Consider the following 16,295-nt stretch of genomic DNA (forward strand, 5'->3'; position numbering starts at 1 on the left):
TGTTAATGAAAAGAATTGAAGAGAACCTAAATAGAGAAACACTCTACTCATGTATTATAAGACTCAACAAGATGCCAATCCTTCCCAAATGGATATATAAATTTAAAGTAATTCCTATCAAAATGCCAGCAAGTGTTCTATAGATATAGGAAAGCTTATTCTAAAACAGTATACCTGTGGTGGATTCATTTTGATATTTGTCAAAACTAATACAATTATGTAAAGTTTAAAAATAAAATAAAATTTAAAAAAAAAAAAAAGGAAAGGCACATGACCTGGAATAGCTAATGAAATTTTGAAAAAGCAGAATAAGGTGGGAGGAATCACTATATCTGACGGTGAGGCTTGCTACAGAGCCACATAACAGTAGTCAAGACAGCATGACACTGGCAGAAGGATAAACACTCAATCAATGGGACAGCTCAGAGAACCCAGAAATAGAGCCACACAAATATGCTCAACTGATTTGCCTGCAAAAGAAATTCAGTGGAGGAAGGAGAGACTGTTCAACAAGTAGTGCTATAGCAACTGGTCATCCATAGGCCAAAAAACAAAAAGCCTCAACCTACATCTCAAGCAACCTATATAAAAATTAACTCAAAACAGATCATCGACTTAAATGTAAAATGCAAATTTATAAAATTTTAGAAGCAAACAAAGGAGAAAATCTTTAAGATGAATGACTAGACAAAGAGTTTTTAGACTTACCACCAAAAATACAATCTATAAAAGGAAAAATTATTAAATTACTGCATCAAAATTAAAACATTCTGCTCTGTGAAAGATCTGATTAAGCAATGAAAAGACAAGCTACAAGGTGGGAAAAAAATATTTTCAAACATATCCAACATGGATTTTAATCAAGAATATATATATATTTCAAAAACTCCTTAAATTCAACTAGAAAATGGATGAATGACACAGATATTTCACTGAAGAGAATATACAGATCAGTCCTGGGTGTTCATTGGAGGGACTGATGTTGAAGCTGAAACTCCAATACTTTGGCCACCTGATGCGGAGAGCTGACTCATTTGAAAAGGCCCTGATGCTGGGAAAGATTGAGGGCAGGAGAAGGGGATGACAGAGGATGAGATGGTTGGATGGCATCACCGACACAATGGACATGGGTTTGGGTGGACTCCAGGAGTTGGTGATGGACAGGGTGGCCTGGCGTACTGTGGTTCATGGGGTCGCAAAGAGTCGGACATGACTGAGTGCCTGAACTGAACTGAATATAGAGATGTCAAACAAGCACATAAAAAGATGTTCAACATGATTAGCCATTACAGAAATGCAAATTTAAACTACAATAATGTCACCTATATACCTATTAGAATGGCTAAATAAAAAATAGTAATAATGCCAAAGGTTGGTGAGCACATGGAGAATGAGATCAGTCATACATTGCTGATGGGAAGAGAAACACTCTGGAAAAAAGAGTACACCAGTAGTTTCTCACAAAACTATACACCCATTTAGCATATAACTCAGCAATTATACTTTTCAGCATTTATTCCAGGGAAATGAAAGCTCATGTTCACAAAAAAACCTATACATGACTCTTCATAGCAGTTTTATTTGTAATAGCCAAAAACTAGAAAAAACCTGAAGGTCCTTCAATAGGTTAATAAACCATGATACCTCCACTCTATGGAATACTACTCAGCAATAAAAAAGAACAAATTATTGGTTCACACAAAAAATCCGGATGGTTCTCAAGGGAGTCATGCTGAGTGAAAAAGGCCAATCTGAAAAGGTTATATACTATATCATTCCATTTAAATAGCATTCTTGAAATGACAAAATTATAGAGATGAACATATTAGTGGTTGCCAGGGGATAGGTAGAGGATATCTACCTATAGGATATCCCCTTCCAGGGGAAAGGAGGGATATAGCTATGTCGGGATGTAGCTGTGTCTATGAAAAGATTGCATAAGGAATCCTGGTTAAAAAAAAAAAAAAAACTATCTTCTATCTTGACTGTGGTGGCCACACGGGTCTACATAAGTGATAGAACTACACGTACAGTACACACAAGCACACACACCACAACAGTGCAAGTAAAATTGGTGAAATCTTAATACAATCCATGGATTATATCAATGTCAGTTTTCTGGTTATGATGTTCTGCTATACTTATGTAAGATACTACTATTGGGAGAAATTAGTTGAAGGATATATGGAATCTATTTTATTTCTTATGATTGTATGTGAATCTATAATTATCTCAAGAGAAAAAATTAAAGAAAATCAAGTCAGCAATATATGAAAATGAATGTGAAACAGGAAGTGAGGGTGGCAATGTCCAATCTGATTCCAAGGTTTCATAAGTTTTACAGTCTCCCACAGAAGCACACACCCCATTAGAACATAATTGTGATTCTTCCTCAAGAAAGGTTTTGTGAGAAGAAGTCTGAAAGACTCTTGACTGAACCAAGCGAATGGGTTTTCCAAATGAGACCATCAGAGTAAGACACAGTCAGATGGATTGGCAAGTTTAATGTTGTCCCCATCTCTGCCTTCCCCTGGTGCCCTGTCAGGTAGGAGGAAGCTTCTGATGAAAAGTAAATCAGTTAAAAGAAAAACAAAGAAGCTAAAATTTTTGCACATCTCAAAGTAGTAAGTTTATGTATGATGCTGCTACACATAATTAAAAAAAAAAAAAACTAAAACCTTCTCTAACACTGTCTCCACAATTCCATTTCAAAAAATCTGTTCCAGCGTATTCTGCTTAGATGAAGATTTACCAAGGAAGAATTCAAAAAGATCAGTGCAGCCAGAAGCTCTCAAAGAAAGCAGTCATGCAGATTGCTCTCTTAACACTTTATTGAACAAAGAACACTCTGTAGAACATATGATGGGCTAGGTCTACACTGCGTGCAGTAAAGCTGAACATGACAATAGCTCAATGTGAAGTGTTAAACAAAATTAGGGTTTTTCATTGTACAAAACTTCTTATGTAGCTGTCATGCAAGAATAATGCATTAAATTCAGCATTTTCACCAATCATCCATCAGTTCGGTTCAGTTGCTCAGTCGTGTCGGACTTTTTGCGACTCATGGACTGCAGCATTTCAGTGGTATGTATTTCAAACAAATTAGTTACACTGAAAAGACTCAAACATCTTTCAACTTCTCTTGGATGCCAAATAAAATCTTAGTACAAATATCAAAAATGCTGGTCACCCCAAAAGACAGACTGCCAACAAAGTTCCAAAATACTGTTTATTAAGTTGGATGAAGGCAAGAACTATCAGTTATTGCAAAATTCATGTAAGAACACTTAATAGTCCAGCTATAAGCATTTCTTTTAAGTTTCTCACATTAATGAGTGCTGTTTATAGTATTAAAATTCTATCACTCAAGCATCAACGATTACATTTCAGAAAAAGGAAATCATTTGTGCCATCTTTCTACAAAAGAGAAAACATTATAATAAACAGAACTAGTATCTATAATAGGATACACTGTGGGTTGGGGGGTAAAGGAAAAATAGTGCTTTACTTTTATGGTAGAAATTATGTAATGTAAATATCATTTTGACCCTTAACAAAAAAAATCCATGAGAAAAGCTCAAATTTGAACCCTGTGTTGCATTATTTTAAAATCTATGTTCATGAGTTTATACTGCATCTGTTTATACCAATACGTGGCAAATATCTATCAGTTTCACATACACTGAACCATTCTAGGGGAATATGGGGAGAAAAAGGCCTTACTTATGCATCACCTAGTACAACTTTTACTTATAAAAATGTAAGTTCTTTGAGTCAATGACTTTAAATACCAACATGTACCTCTGTTAATTCCCTTCTCTCCATCCTCCTATCCCCAGCATCTCGAAAGAACTAGTCTAATGCCTTTGTATCTGCTAAGATTTGTCAATGAGGTCACTGAGTACCACCTCCATTGAAACAAAAGTACTGTCTATTGCACCTTCCTTTTCTTTAACAAGTGAGCAGAACTGTAATGCTTTCAACCACCTGTCTAGATCTCTAGGTAATTTATACTGCTGCTGGCGTGTCTGCTAGCTCTGCAGAATGGCTGCTTGTCTACAATGGCCAGTGGCCAGTAGCTAGATATTTTTTGGAGTTATGCTTGTTATCAGGGAAATCAGAAGTTTATGTATGTTAGAGACAGTCCCATTCAAACTTGCTATGCGCTGTAATTAGCAAGGTTTTGCTCACTTCTTTGTCTGCTGTAACTGTGGCAGAAAACTGTTTTTGTCTCTGGGAACCAGTTCGTGCCTGTGAGGAAACATGGTGGAAAGAGGAATAGTTGATGAGGAGCCACTGGAGGGGCTTGGCAGACCAGATGAAAGGCTCACTCTCTGGATCCTTCAAATGGTTTGTAACGCTCTTGAGTAAGACAGAGAAAAGATCAATGATATTCAAGGCAAGAGACATCAAGGAAACCAGCAGCATGAAGTAGATGAAGATGTTTTTCTCTGTGGGGCGAGAGAGGAAGCAATCCACCTGATGCAGCAGGGGTCTCGTTTGCAAGTGTAAACCGCATTCAGGCTGAATCCCTAGATGTACCACTGGATCAGCAGGAAAGGCACCTCAAAGACAGACTTGAAGAAGATGCAGATGGTATAGGTTTACAGCAAGCCTCCACTCCCACCATTTTCACCTTGCCGTGTTCTTCAAGGCCATACTTGAACTTCCTGATTTCAATTTCCTCTTAGGGTATCTCTACAATGGCACCATTGGTTTGGGCAACTTTGAGTTCCTCCTCTTTCTTATTCAACTTGTCCTCCTTTTGCATCACACAGGACACATGGACTAGGTACAAGAGTGTGGGGACAGATGCAAATATGATCTGCGGGCCTCAGAAGTGCATGTGAGAGACTGAGAAGGACTTATCATAGCAGACATTTTCATAACCAGGTTGCCCAACATTACAACTAAAGGCAAACTACTCATTATGTCAGGCTGACTCAACTGCTGTTTCCAGTAGCAGGATTCTGAAAGAGCAAAGGACTGAGAGCCATACCTTCCCTCTAGCTGTGAACCCTGTCAAGGAGTTGGCCTAAAGCACTCTAGTAACTCATGCTGCCTGTTCGCTGTTCTTTCCCTTAAAAGCGAAGTAGGTATGCCAAGACTGCACTCCTTAGAGGATGAAGTAAAATGAAAAAGCACTCAGAACTGTCTAAAGCTTACAAGTCTGCTACTCTTTGGTACCTTCCTCATTCTTTCACCTAACGAAAGGCAATTGCTGATACCTGATAAAAACTAATGTGGATTCATTTTCTATACATGGTGAGTAAATATTCTTAAATAAGAATGTACATATATCAATAATGTGACAAGTTACATAAACAGGGGAACAAAATAGACACATTTAAATATCTCCAATTCCAGAATAAGGTAATCTTCAAAGATTAAAACTCAAGCACAAAAACTGAATTAAAAATTTACAGGCATATATTGGCTGATTCATTTTCAGATGTATCGGGCCATCGTCTCCAGATAATGATATTCATCCCAGCATTATTTATGAGTGCCTAGTAGGTGTCACATATGATAATGGGTACTGGTTTCTACTATGAGTCCTTCAGAGCTCACAATCAACTAGGGAGAACAGATCAGCAAAAGCACAGTATTTTATTGATTATCACAATTAATTGACTGTAAGATAAATCATTATTTTATTTACCATTCAGGAAGCAATCAGGGCATCCAAGGTAAGATGTGCCCTAATTTCAGAATTGGGGGGGGGAATGTATACTTAGAATCAATGAAAAAGGCTTAGTAAATGAATATACAAGTGCAAATTTAAGTAAGTGTCAAGAGGAAACAAACAGGCACTGACAGAGATTAGCAGAACAAAATCCAGATCAGAATGTATACAGTCAGCCAAGCAAAGACTGGAAAAACTGCTGCGTGTGAAGAAGCAGCATGAGCAAAAATTTGAAGAGGGAAGGACTCACTGTACTCAAGGAGCTCAAAGGCAGGCAGTATGGTCACCAGGTAGTAGACAGAGGTGGCAGAATATGACAAAGGAGGCTACCTCAGGCATCAGCAGAGAATCCCAGAGGCAGAAAGTCAAATCACACTGTGAGGCCATCAGAGACAGTAGTAATGGCAGTTGGGGGAGCTCTAGGGGACCGGGGGAGAGTTGAGGGAGGAAACAGGATGCGATTGAGGGATATACAAATCAGTACAGAGACAAGGGTTCTGGGTAATGGATGACCAGTGAATTTTGCTGGTGTCAAAAGATGTCAGGAATCATGGGTCTGATCCTGAGAGTCTTTGGAGAGGTGAAGGCAATCTGTACCAGTGCTGTGGTCCTGAGTGCTGTGGTACATAAAGGGGCATTTTACAAGGATAGGTGCCATTCCAGTCAGCAGAGAGTAGACCAGCAAGATCAGAACCAAAAAGGGGAGCTGCTACTCTCTCCTCATCTGGGCCGAAGTCAGGTCTTCGCCAACAGGGGCCTCAATTTAAATACTTATCTGCTGAATGTGTACCATTATCTTCCTTTCAATTGTTAGCACATGGAAGCTTTTTTGTAAAGACTACAATACTGACACTGTGTTCATTCTTCCTGGTTTCTTCTAAGATAGGGTTTTAATATATCAAGAGCTTTTAAAAAAATTTCAAGAGCAGCAATTCTGATACCATCCAACAAAGTGCTGTGAGTAGGTGGAACCTGCATGGGACACAACATACACCTTCCGAGCCACTACTGAAGCCCTTCTATTCTTTCTCCACTTCCTCCTGACAGTCCTCTTTCTTTATAAGTAATGTCTCTGAGGAAAAAGCCTAGGGAGAACTTTCTGCCTCTAATACAGAACATGCCAAACAAACAGATCTTACCTTAAAATGAAGGACCACAGCTAACTGATTATCACATAGGAAATATAACTATTTTCAACCAAATTATTTCAATATAGCACTGCCTCATCATTTTAAAAACAAACTTTATTTTTGGGCTCCAAAATCACTGCAGATGGTGACTGCAGCCATGAAATTAAAAGACGCTTGCTCCTTGGAAGGACAGTTATGACCAACCTAGACAGCATATTAAAAAGCAGAGACATTACTTTGCCAACAAAGGTCCGTCTAGTCAAGGCTATGGTTTTTCCAGTAGTCGTGTATGGATGTGAGAGTTGGACTACAAAGAAAGCTGAGTGCTGAAGAATTGATGCTTTTGAACTATAATGTTGGAGAAGACTCTTGAGAGTCCCTTGGACTGCAAGGAAATCCAACCAGTCAATCCTTGAGCAAATCAGTCCTGAATATTCAGTGGAAGGACTGATGTTGAAGCTGAAATTCCAATACTTTGGCCACCTGATGCGAAGAGCTGACTCATTTGAAAAGACCTTGATGCTGGGAAAGGCTGAAGGCTGGAGAAGAAGGGGATGATGGAGGATGAGATGGTTGGATGGCATTACCGACTCAGTGGACATGAGTTTGAGCAAGCTCTGGGAGTTGGTGATGGACAGGGAGGCCTGGCGTGCTGCAGTCCATGGGGTCACAAAAAGTCGGACATGACTGAGTGACTGAACTGAACTTATTTAGTATATTAACATAACATTCATAATATTTATATTTTAATTCTCCCTCTTTAAAAAATTAAATAATTAAAAAATTATTCCCAAAGGTAAATGTTCATTTCAAACAATTAGGAAAACTAAGAGGAAAATATTTCTTAAAGTAAACATAATATGAATCTGCCAATTAATGAGCAATCTTAAATACCATGCAGTTTACTTGTTTCTTGGTTTAACAGCTGTTCCTCACAGTACATTCAGTGAGAAAAATAAAACTTAAAATGAAACCTAAGAAGGGGCGCAAGGTTAATGCATTTTACAATGTCAACCACTCAAAGTTGGTTACAACTGTTCTCCAAGGATAAGAACTGAAGCCTCCCAAAATGTAATTTTTTAGCAAGTAATCAAATTATAAGATTTAAAAGCACACCCAGTGCTTTCTCAGTTGCTTAAATAATACATTTTAGCCAAACTGTCCTCTATCAGGCAGACTCTGGAAGTAATCCTATTAAGTTAAAATCACCAAGATGTATACATAATTAATACATTCTTCAAGGTTAATTGAAAATAGACCATTCACAGCATAAAAGTTGGTCATTTATTCTCATTAGTTTTTCAAATTTAACCAATACTTAGTCCCAAAGATTTCAAAATGCTTTTAAAAACTGAGTTACTTCTTCAAAAACAAGTGGGGTAAATAAACAACAAATGAAGGTTAAAGAAAATAATCCCTGAAACTACTTTAGCATGGTTTATAGAAGGTATCTTATAATACAAAAAACAGTGCTGGGGTGGGAGCGGGTGCAAAAAATAAAAAATTCTAGTTAATTTAGGATGAAGTTATTGGCAATTTTCTAGAACGACATGAAGTTCTTAATTTTTACAAATCTTTGGCTCTGAAAAAGTTCTTACTAAGCACTTTTAAAATAAAATACACAGATCAGAGATTCAAAGGGATGAAAATAACTGAGAATGAGTCATCTAGCTAAGCAAATGGCTCATACGGAAGTTAAAAGCCTCTTGTTGAACATTATTTTAAAACTGGACGACATGTTTCCAATTTGAAAATACAAATATAAAACTTTAGGTTTTAGCTCCAATACATAAAGTGCTTGGGTACTGTCAGCCCTATCCTTACGACAAGAAAAAATCCAAATAAACTGCCAATCAACAGCTTTTATTAGACTTTTCAGAGAATTGAGGACACAGGGCAAACTGAACTACTGAAATCTGGAGAGACAGGCAAATGCAGAGAATCACATCCAAGATCAGTTTACCTGGAACAGAAGGTGTTGGAGTAATACACTAGTAAGAAAATTTTAATTGTAATTTTGACAAAAGATTATGCATGAGAACTCTTGGAGGCCCAATCTTAGGAAAGCCTCTATATTCTAATGGCTTTACCTCCAGGAACCTTATCAAGTTCTGAGTGTAAAGATCCAACAATAATCTCCTCCCCTTTTGGGTAAGAGGAAGAGAGAAGTAACCATTTTGAAATGCGCCCATGGGAAAGGTAACAGTTTTGAAATAAGCCTAGAAGGTTCTCCTTAACAAAGGCCAATATTCCAAGGGAAAATTTACCCAAGCCTTTTATACTGTCCTGGGAGAGGGGGAATTAGCCAAATACAGACTCCTCTAGCCTCAGTTCAATTCAGTCGCTCAGTCGTGTCCCACTGTTTGTGACCCCATGGACTGTAGCACGCCAGGCCTCCCCATACATCATCAACTCCTGGAGTTCACCCAAACTCATGTCCATTGAGTTGGTGATGCCATCCAACCGTCTCATCCTCCATCATCCCCTTCTCTTCCTGCCCTCAATCTTTCCCAGCATCAGGGTCTTTTCAAATGAGTCAGCTCTCCACATTAGGTGGCCAAAGTACTGGAGTTTCACCTTCAACATCAGTCCTTCCAATGAACACCCAGGACTGATCTCCTTTAGGATGGACTGGTTGGATCTCCTTGCAGTCCAAGGGACTCTCAAGAGTCTTTTCCAACACCATAGTTTCAAAGCATCAATTCTTCAGTGCTCAGCTTTCTTTACAGTCCAACTCTCACATCCATACATGACCACTGGAAAAACCATAACCTTGACTAGATGGACCTTTGTTGGCAAAGTAATGTCTCTGCTTTTTAATATGCTGCTAGGTTGATCATAACTTTCCTTCCACGGAGTAAGTGTCTTTTAATTTCATGGCTGCAATCACCATCTGCAGTGATTTTGGAGCCCAAAAAAATAAAGTCAGCACTGTTTCCACTGTTTCCCCAACTATTTGCCATGAAGTGATGGGACCAGATGCCATGATCTTCGTTTTCTGAATGTTGAGCTTTAAGCCAACTTTTTCACTCTCCTCTTTCACTTTCATCAAGAGGCTCTTTAGTTCTTCTTCACTTTCTGCCATAAGGGTGGTGTCATCTGCATACCTCTAGCCTTGTTTCACCTAAAAAGGAAGAAGTTTGCAGTCCAGGGCTCAGGCCCACCAAAAGACTAACATTTGGTTCTAACATCATAAAACACTTCCCCTTCCCCACATTCTACCACCATGTCACCAAAGTGCCACAATAACAACAGATTACAACAGAAAGAGTTGCAAGAAACAGATTCTATTTAAAAAGGACTTCTTAGAGAAACCCTGAGATAATGGGGGAGAAATACTTTAAAAATAAAGAAACTAGAAGAAACTGAAAGGGAAAGGGAAGTTGCTCAGTTGTGTCTGACTCTTCGCAACCCCATGGACTGCAGCCTAACAGGCTCCTCCGTCCACGGGATTCTCCAGGCAAGAGTACTGGAGTGGGGTGCCATCGCCTTCTCCGAGAGGAAACTGAAGCCTCTGGCATATACACATTTAACATTAAACACGGTCTAACTCCTACCCAAATTAACATGAAACCTTACATTACAGGCGTATTTACCTCTGTTTCTATTATCCAATATGTACTACCTGGCTTTTAAAAAACAGTAAAAAGTATGCTAGAAGGCAAGGGAAAACACTGAGGAGATTAAGCATCAGAACAAGACTTAGACTGGTCACAGATTTGGGGAATAATTTCAGATAACAACTATCATTACTATCAAAGCACTCGAATGGAAAAGGGAGACAACATGCAAGAACAGATGACTAATGTAAGAATATACAACTTTAAGGAAGAATTAAAAGGAAATGCTAACAATCAAAAACAAAAATGAATAATACTTTTAATGGACTCATCAATAGACTGGACATGGCCAAGGAAGCAATCAGTGAGTTTAAAGATATCTCAGAGAAATTTCCCAAACTAAAATGGAAACAGAAAAAAGAATTTTTAAAAGGAGAAAAGAATATCCAAGAACTATGTGACAATTACAAAAGGTGTCACTGAAATACCAGAAGAAGAAGGAGACAAAAGAGAAGAACTATTTGAAGGAATAACTGCTGAGAATCTTCCAAAATCAATGTCTTCCAAATAAAAGACACCAAATGATACATCCAAGAAGCTCGGAGCACACCAAGTAAGATAAATACCTGAAAACTCTACACCTAAACATACTGTATTCAAACTACAGAAAATCAAATGCAAAGAGAAAATTATGAAAGAAGTCAGAGGGGGGAAAAATACCTTACTTATAGAAAACAAGAAGTACATTTGACTTCTCAGAAGCCAGAAAATGAAATATTTAGTGGTGAAAGAAAAAAAATAAACGAATCTGGAAAGCATTCAGTGATATTCTCCTTCAAAAGTGAAGGAGAAATACTTTCTCAGATAAACAAAAACTGAGGGAATTTGTCACTAGTGGACCTGCCTAGTAGAGACTGTTTTTAAAAGTTCTTTAGAGAAAGAAAACGACATAGATCAGAAAGTCAGATCCACACAAAGAAGGAAAGAAATCATTGAAGAAGGCATAAATGAAGTTAAAAAAATCTATTTTTCTTATTCTTAATAGATACTTGTTCTAAGTAACACTGTGTGTGCGAGCTCAGTCGTATCCGACTCTTTTCAACGCCATGGACAGTAGTCCACCAGGCTCCTCTGTCCGTGGGATTCTCCAGGCAAGAATACTGGAGTGGGCAGCCATTTCCTACTCCTCTAATAACAGTAATAGCGTATTTGCTGATTATAGCAAATGGATATGTAAAATGAAAGGTACCTCTACTATCTGAAAAGCAGATAACAGTTATCTGACAGTAGACTTAGACAAGTTGTAAATATACACTGTTAACTCTAGAGCAACAACTAAAAACCCTTCCAAAAAGAAATATACTGGATATGCTGAGAGGAAATAAAATAGAATCATACAAAATGGTCAACTGAAATCAGGGAAGGCAGAAAAAGGGGACCAATTATTGATTTTAGAAAAAGGAGTATAACAAATAGAAAAGTAATAAACATGATTCATATTAATCCAAGTATATATATGTATGTGTATATATATATATATATATCTCACTTTAAATGTGAATGGCCAAAATGCACCAATTAAAAGAGACTGTCAGAATAGATTTTTAAAACTCACATTAAATATAAAGATACATCTAGATTAAAAGCAAAAGGATGAAGAAAGATATACCCTGTTATTGTAATATTAATCAAAAGAAAGCTGAAGTAGCTATATCAGTTTTAGACAAAGACTTTAGAAAAAGAAAAATTAGCAGGATAAAGAGGGGCATTAGAAAATGATACACTCTCCAAGAAGGCACAACAATCCTTAATATGTATGCACCAAACAAGCATCAAAATATATGAGGCAAAAGACAGAACTGCAAAGAGAAATAAACAAATCCACTATTATAGTTGGATACTTCAACACCCCCATTAGGTAACTGACAGATCCAGCAGGCAAAAAAAAAAAACGAATAAAGATAGGTGAATTGAATAGTACCATCAATCAACCAGATCTACCTGCTATTTATGTAACACTTCATCCAACAATAGCAGAATACATATTATTCTCAAGTCACACAGAATATTCATCAATATAGACCAAATTCTGCACCACAAAACACAACTTCACAAAATTCAAAGAATAAAAATCATACAGAGTATATTCTCACAGCACAATGGAAAAAAACTAGAAATCAGTAACAAAAAGATAGCTGGAAAATCTCAAAATATTTAACTATTAAACAATACACTTCTAAATATACATAGGTCAAAGAAGAAATCTAAAGAGGATTTTAAAAATATTTTTAACTAAATGAAAATCGAAATCAAAATCTATATAATGCAGCAAAAGCAGGCCTTAGAGAAAAGTTTATAGTATTGTATACATATGTTCTAAAAGAAAACAGGCTTAAAATTGATAACCTACGCTTCTACCTTAGGAAATAAGGCAAAGAAGGACAACTTAAGACTAAAGCAAATAGATAAGAGAGTAGAACAGTAAAAATTATAGCAGTAATCAAAATTGAAAACAGGAACTCAACAGTGAAAAACGAGTGGAGACAATAGATGGTTCTTTGAAAAAACTGATAAAATTGATAAACCTTTGACAAGATAACCAAGAAAAAAGAGAGAGAAGACACAAATTATTAATAACAGAAATGAAAGAAGAGTCATCATTACAAATCACATGGATATTAAAAGGATAATAAAGGAATATTATAAACAAATCTACGCCTACATACTTGATAACTTAGATAAGTGAACTAATTCCTTGAAAAAAACAATCAACATTTATACAAGGAAAATTAATAGATGATGTGAATAGGCCTATATCTATGAAAGGAAGAAATTCTCTTCAATCTCTTCCAGAAATAAAAGTAGAAAAATACTTCAATGAGAACTCTATGAGGCCACATTAGGGTATTACCAATCCTGAAACCAGATAAAGACATTTAAGGGCAAATTATATGAACTAGTAGCTTCTCTTGTGGCTCAGCTGGTAAAGAATCTGCCTGCAGTGTGGGAGACCTGGGTTCGATCCCTGGGTTGGGAAGACCCCTTGGAGAAGGGAACAGCTACCGACTCCAGTATTCTGGCCTGGAGAATTCCATGGACTGTATAGTCCATGGGGTTGCAAAGAGTCGGACAGGACTGAGCAACTTTCACTTTCACCCACATGGACTAGACACAGAAATCTGCAACCAATAGTATCAAATCAAATTCAGCAATGTACAAAAAGAAATACATATCTCAACCAAGTGGGATTTATCTCAGATGTGCAAGGCTGGTTCAACATCCTAAAGTTAATTCATAATCAACAGATGAAAGTAAAACCACATGATTATATCAAGTGATGTAGAAAAGCATTTGACAAAACCCATTCATGATAAATACTCTTAGCAATCTTAGAGAGAACTTCCTCAACTTGATAAATGACATCTAAAACAAACCTACAAGCTAAAAACATCATATTTAATGGTGAAAAACTGCATGCCTTCCCACTAAGCTCAGAAAAAGACAAGAATGTCTCTTCTCATCATTTGTATTAAACATTGTACTGGAATTCATAACTAATACAAAACAAGTAAAGGAAAAAAAAGGTATACAGATTGGGAAAGAAGAAATAAAACTATTTTGTTTGCAGATGACATGACTGATTATGAAGAAAATCCCAAAGAATCTACCTGCCCCCCCCCAAAAAAAAAAACCCGCTGAAACTAATAAGCAATTCTAGCAAGTTCATATGATACAAAGCTAATATACAAAGTCAACTGCTTTCCTATATACTAGCAATGAACTGCGGAGAAGGCAATGGCACCCCACTCCAGTACTCTTGCCTGGAAAATCCCATGGATGGAGGAGCCTGGAAGGCTGCAGTCCATGGGGTCACTCAGGGTCGGACTTGCGACTTCACTTTCACGCATTGGAGAAGGAAATGGCAACCCACTCCAGTGTTCTTGCCTGGAGAATTCCAGGGACGGCGGAGCCTGGTGGGCTGCTGTCTATGGGGTCACACAGAGTCAGACACGACTGAAGTGACTTAGCAGCAGCAGCAGCAGCAGCAGCAGCAGCAATGAACTGGAATTTAAAAATTAAAAACAGGACTTCCTTGGTGGTATAGTGGATAAGAATGTGCCGGCTAATGCAGGGGACACAAGTTTGATCCCTGGCCCAGGAAGATTCCACATGCCATGGGCAACTAAAGCCCATGCACCACACCAACAGAGTACACACTCTAGGGTCCGCAAGCCACAATTAATGAGCTCTCGAGCCTAGAGCCTGTGCTCCCAACAAGAGAAGCCACCGCAATGAGAAGCCTGTGCACCATAACAAAGGGTAGCCCCTGCTTATCACAACTAGAGAAAGCTTGAATGCAGCAAAAACCTAGCACAGCCAAAAATAAATAATGTTTTTTAAAAAATTAAAAACAATACCATCTATATCATCACCAAAAGAAAAAATACTTAGCAATAAAGCTAACCAAACAATTATGATATGCATGTAAAAAACTAAATAACTGTTGAAAAATTAAAATGAGAAAAATGCAGAGATATTCTGTACTCACTGATTAGAAGACACAATATTGTTAAGATGTCAATTCTCAACTCAATCTACAGATTTAATGTGACCCCAATCCAAGCAAGCAATTTTGTGGATATCAACAAACTGATTTAAAAGATAATACAGAAAGGAAAAAGACCTGGCATAACCAATACAATATTGAAAAAGAACGACAAAATTGAAAGACTGACACTACCTGACTTTAAGACTTACTGTAAAGCTGCAGTAAATCAAGAGAGTATAATATTGGTGAAGAACAGACATATAGATAGATCAATGAAACAAAACACAGATCCCAAAAACAGACTCAACTCAAACACAGCCGATCTTTGATAAATAAGCAGTGACAATCCAATGCAGACAGAAGTCCTTTCAACAAATGGTTGAAATAACCTAATCAAAAATGGGCCAAGGACTTGACATTTCTCCAAAGACTTACAAATAGCCAAGAGCACATGAAAAGATGTCCAACATCACTAATCATTCAGTTCAGTTCCGTTGCTCAGTCGTGTCCGACTCTTTGCGACCCCATGAATCCTAGCACGCCAGGCCTCCCTGTCCATCACCAACTCCTGGAGTTCATTCAGACTCATGTCCATCGAGTCAGTGATGCCATCCAGCCATCTCATCCTCTGTCGTCCCCTTCTCCTCCTGCCCCCAATCCCTCCCAGCATCAGACTCTTTTCCAATGAGTCAACTCTTCCCATGAGGTGGCCAAAGTACTGGAGTTTCAGCTTTAGCATCATTCCTTCCAAAGAACACCCAGGACTGATCTCCTTCAGAATGGACTGGTTGGATCTCCTTGAAGTCCAAGGGACTCTCAAGAGTCTTTTCCAACACCACAGTTCAAAAGCATCAATTCTTTGGCACTCAGCTTTCTTCACATCCAACTCTCACATCCATACATGACCACTGGAAAAACCATAGCCTTGACTAGACGGACCTTTGTTGGCAAAGTAATGTCTCTGCTTTTGAATATGCTATCTAGGTTGGTCATAACTTTTCTTCCAAGGAGGAAGCGTATTTTAATTTCATGGCTGCAGTCACCATCTGCAGTGATTTTGGAGCCCAGAAAAATAGTCTGATACTGTTTCCCCATCTATTTCCCATGAAGTGATGGGACCAGATGCCATGATCTTCATTTTCTGAATGTTGAGCTTTAAGCCAACCTTTTCACTCTCCTCTTTCACTCTCATCAAGAGGCTTTTTAGTTCCTCTTCACTTTCTGCCATAAGGGTGGTGTCATCTGCATATCTGAGGTTACTGATATTTCTCCCGGCAATCTTGATTCCAGCTTGTGCTCCTTCCAGCCCAGGGTTTCTCATGATGTACTCTGCATATAAGTTAAATAAGCAGGGTGACAATATACAGCCT

The 16,295-nt window shown here is 37.9% G+C and overlaps 1 protein-coding gene and 1 pseudogene across 3 annotated transcripts in view; both read right to left on the reverse strand.

Annotated features, from left to right (window-relative positions):
- Window positions 1–16,295, reverse strand: part of CDKL5 (cyclin dependent kinase like 5) — a 178,702-nt gene that overhangs the window by 87,015 nt on the left and 75,392 nt on the right. The window lies entirely within an intron of this gene.
- LOC139181361 (gap junction alpha-1 protein-like) lies at window positions 306–14,415 on the reverse strand (annotated as a pseudogene).

Source organism: Bos indicus, chromosome X (genome assembly GCF_029378745.1).
Source record: "Bos indicus isolate NIAB-ARS_2022 breed Sahiwal x Tharparkar chromosome X, NIAB-ARS_B.indTharparkar_mat_pri_1.0, whole genome shotgun sequence".
Taxonomy (NCBI): Eukaryota; Metazoa; Chordata; class Mammalia; order Artiodactyla; family Bovidae; genus Bos; species Bos indicus.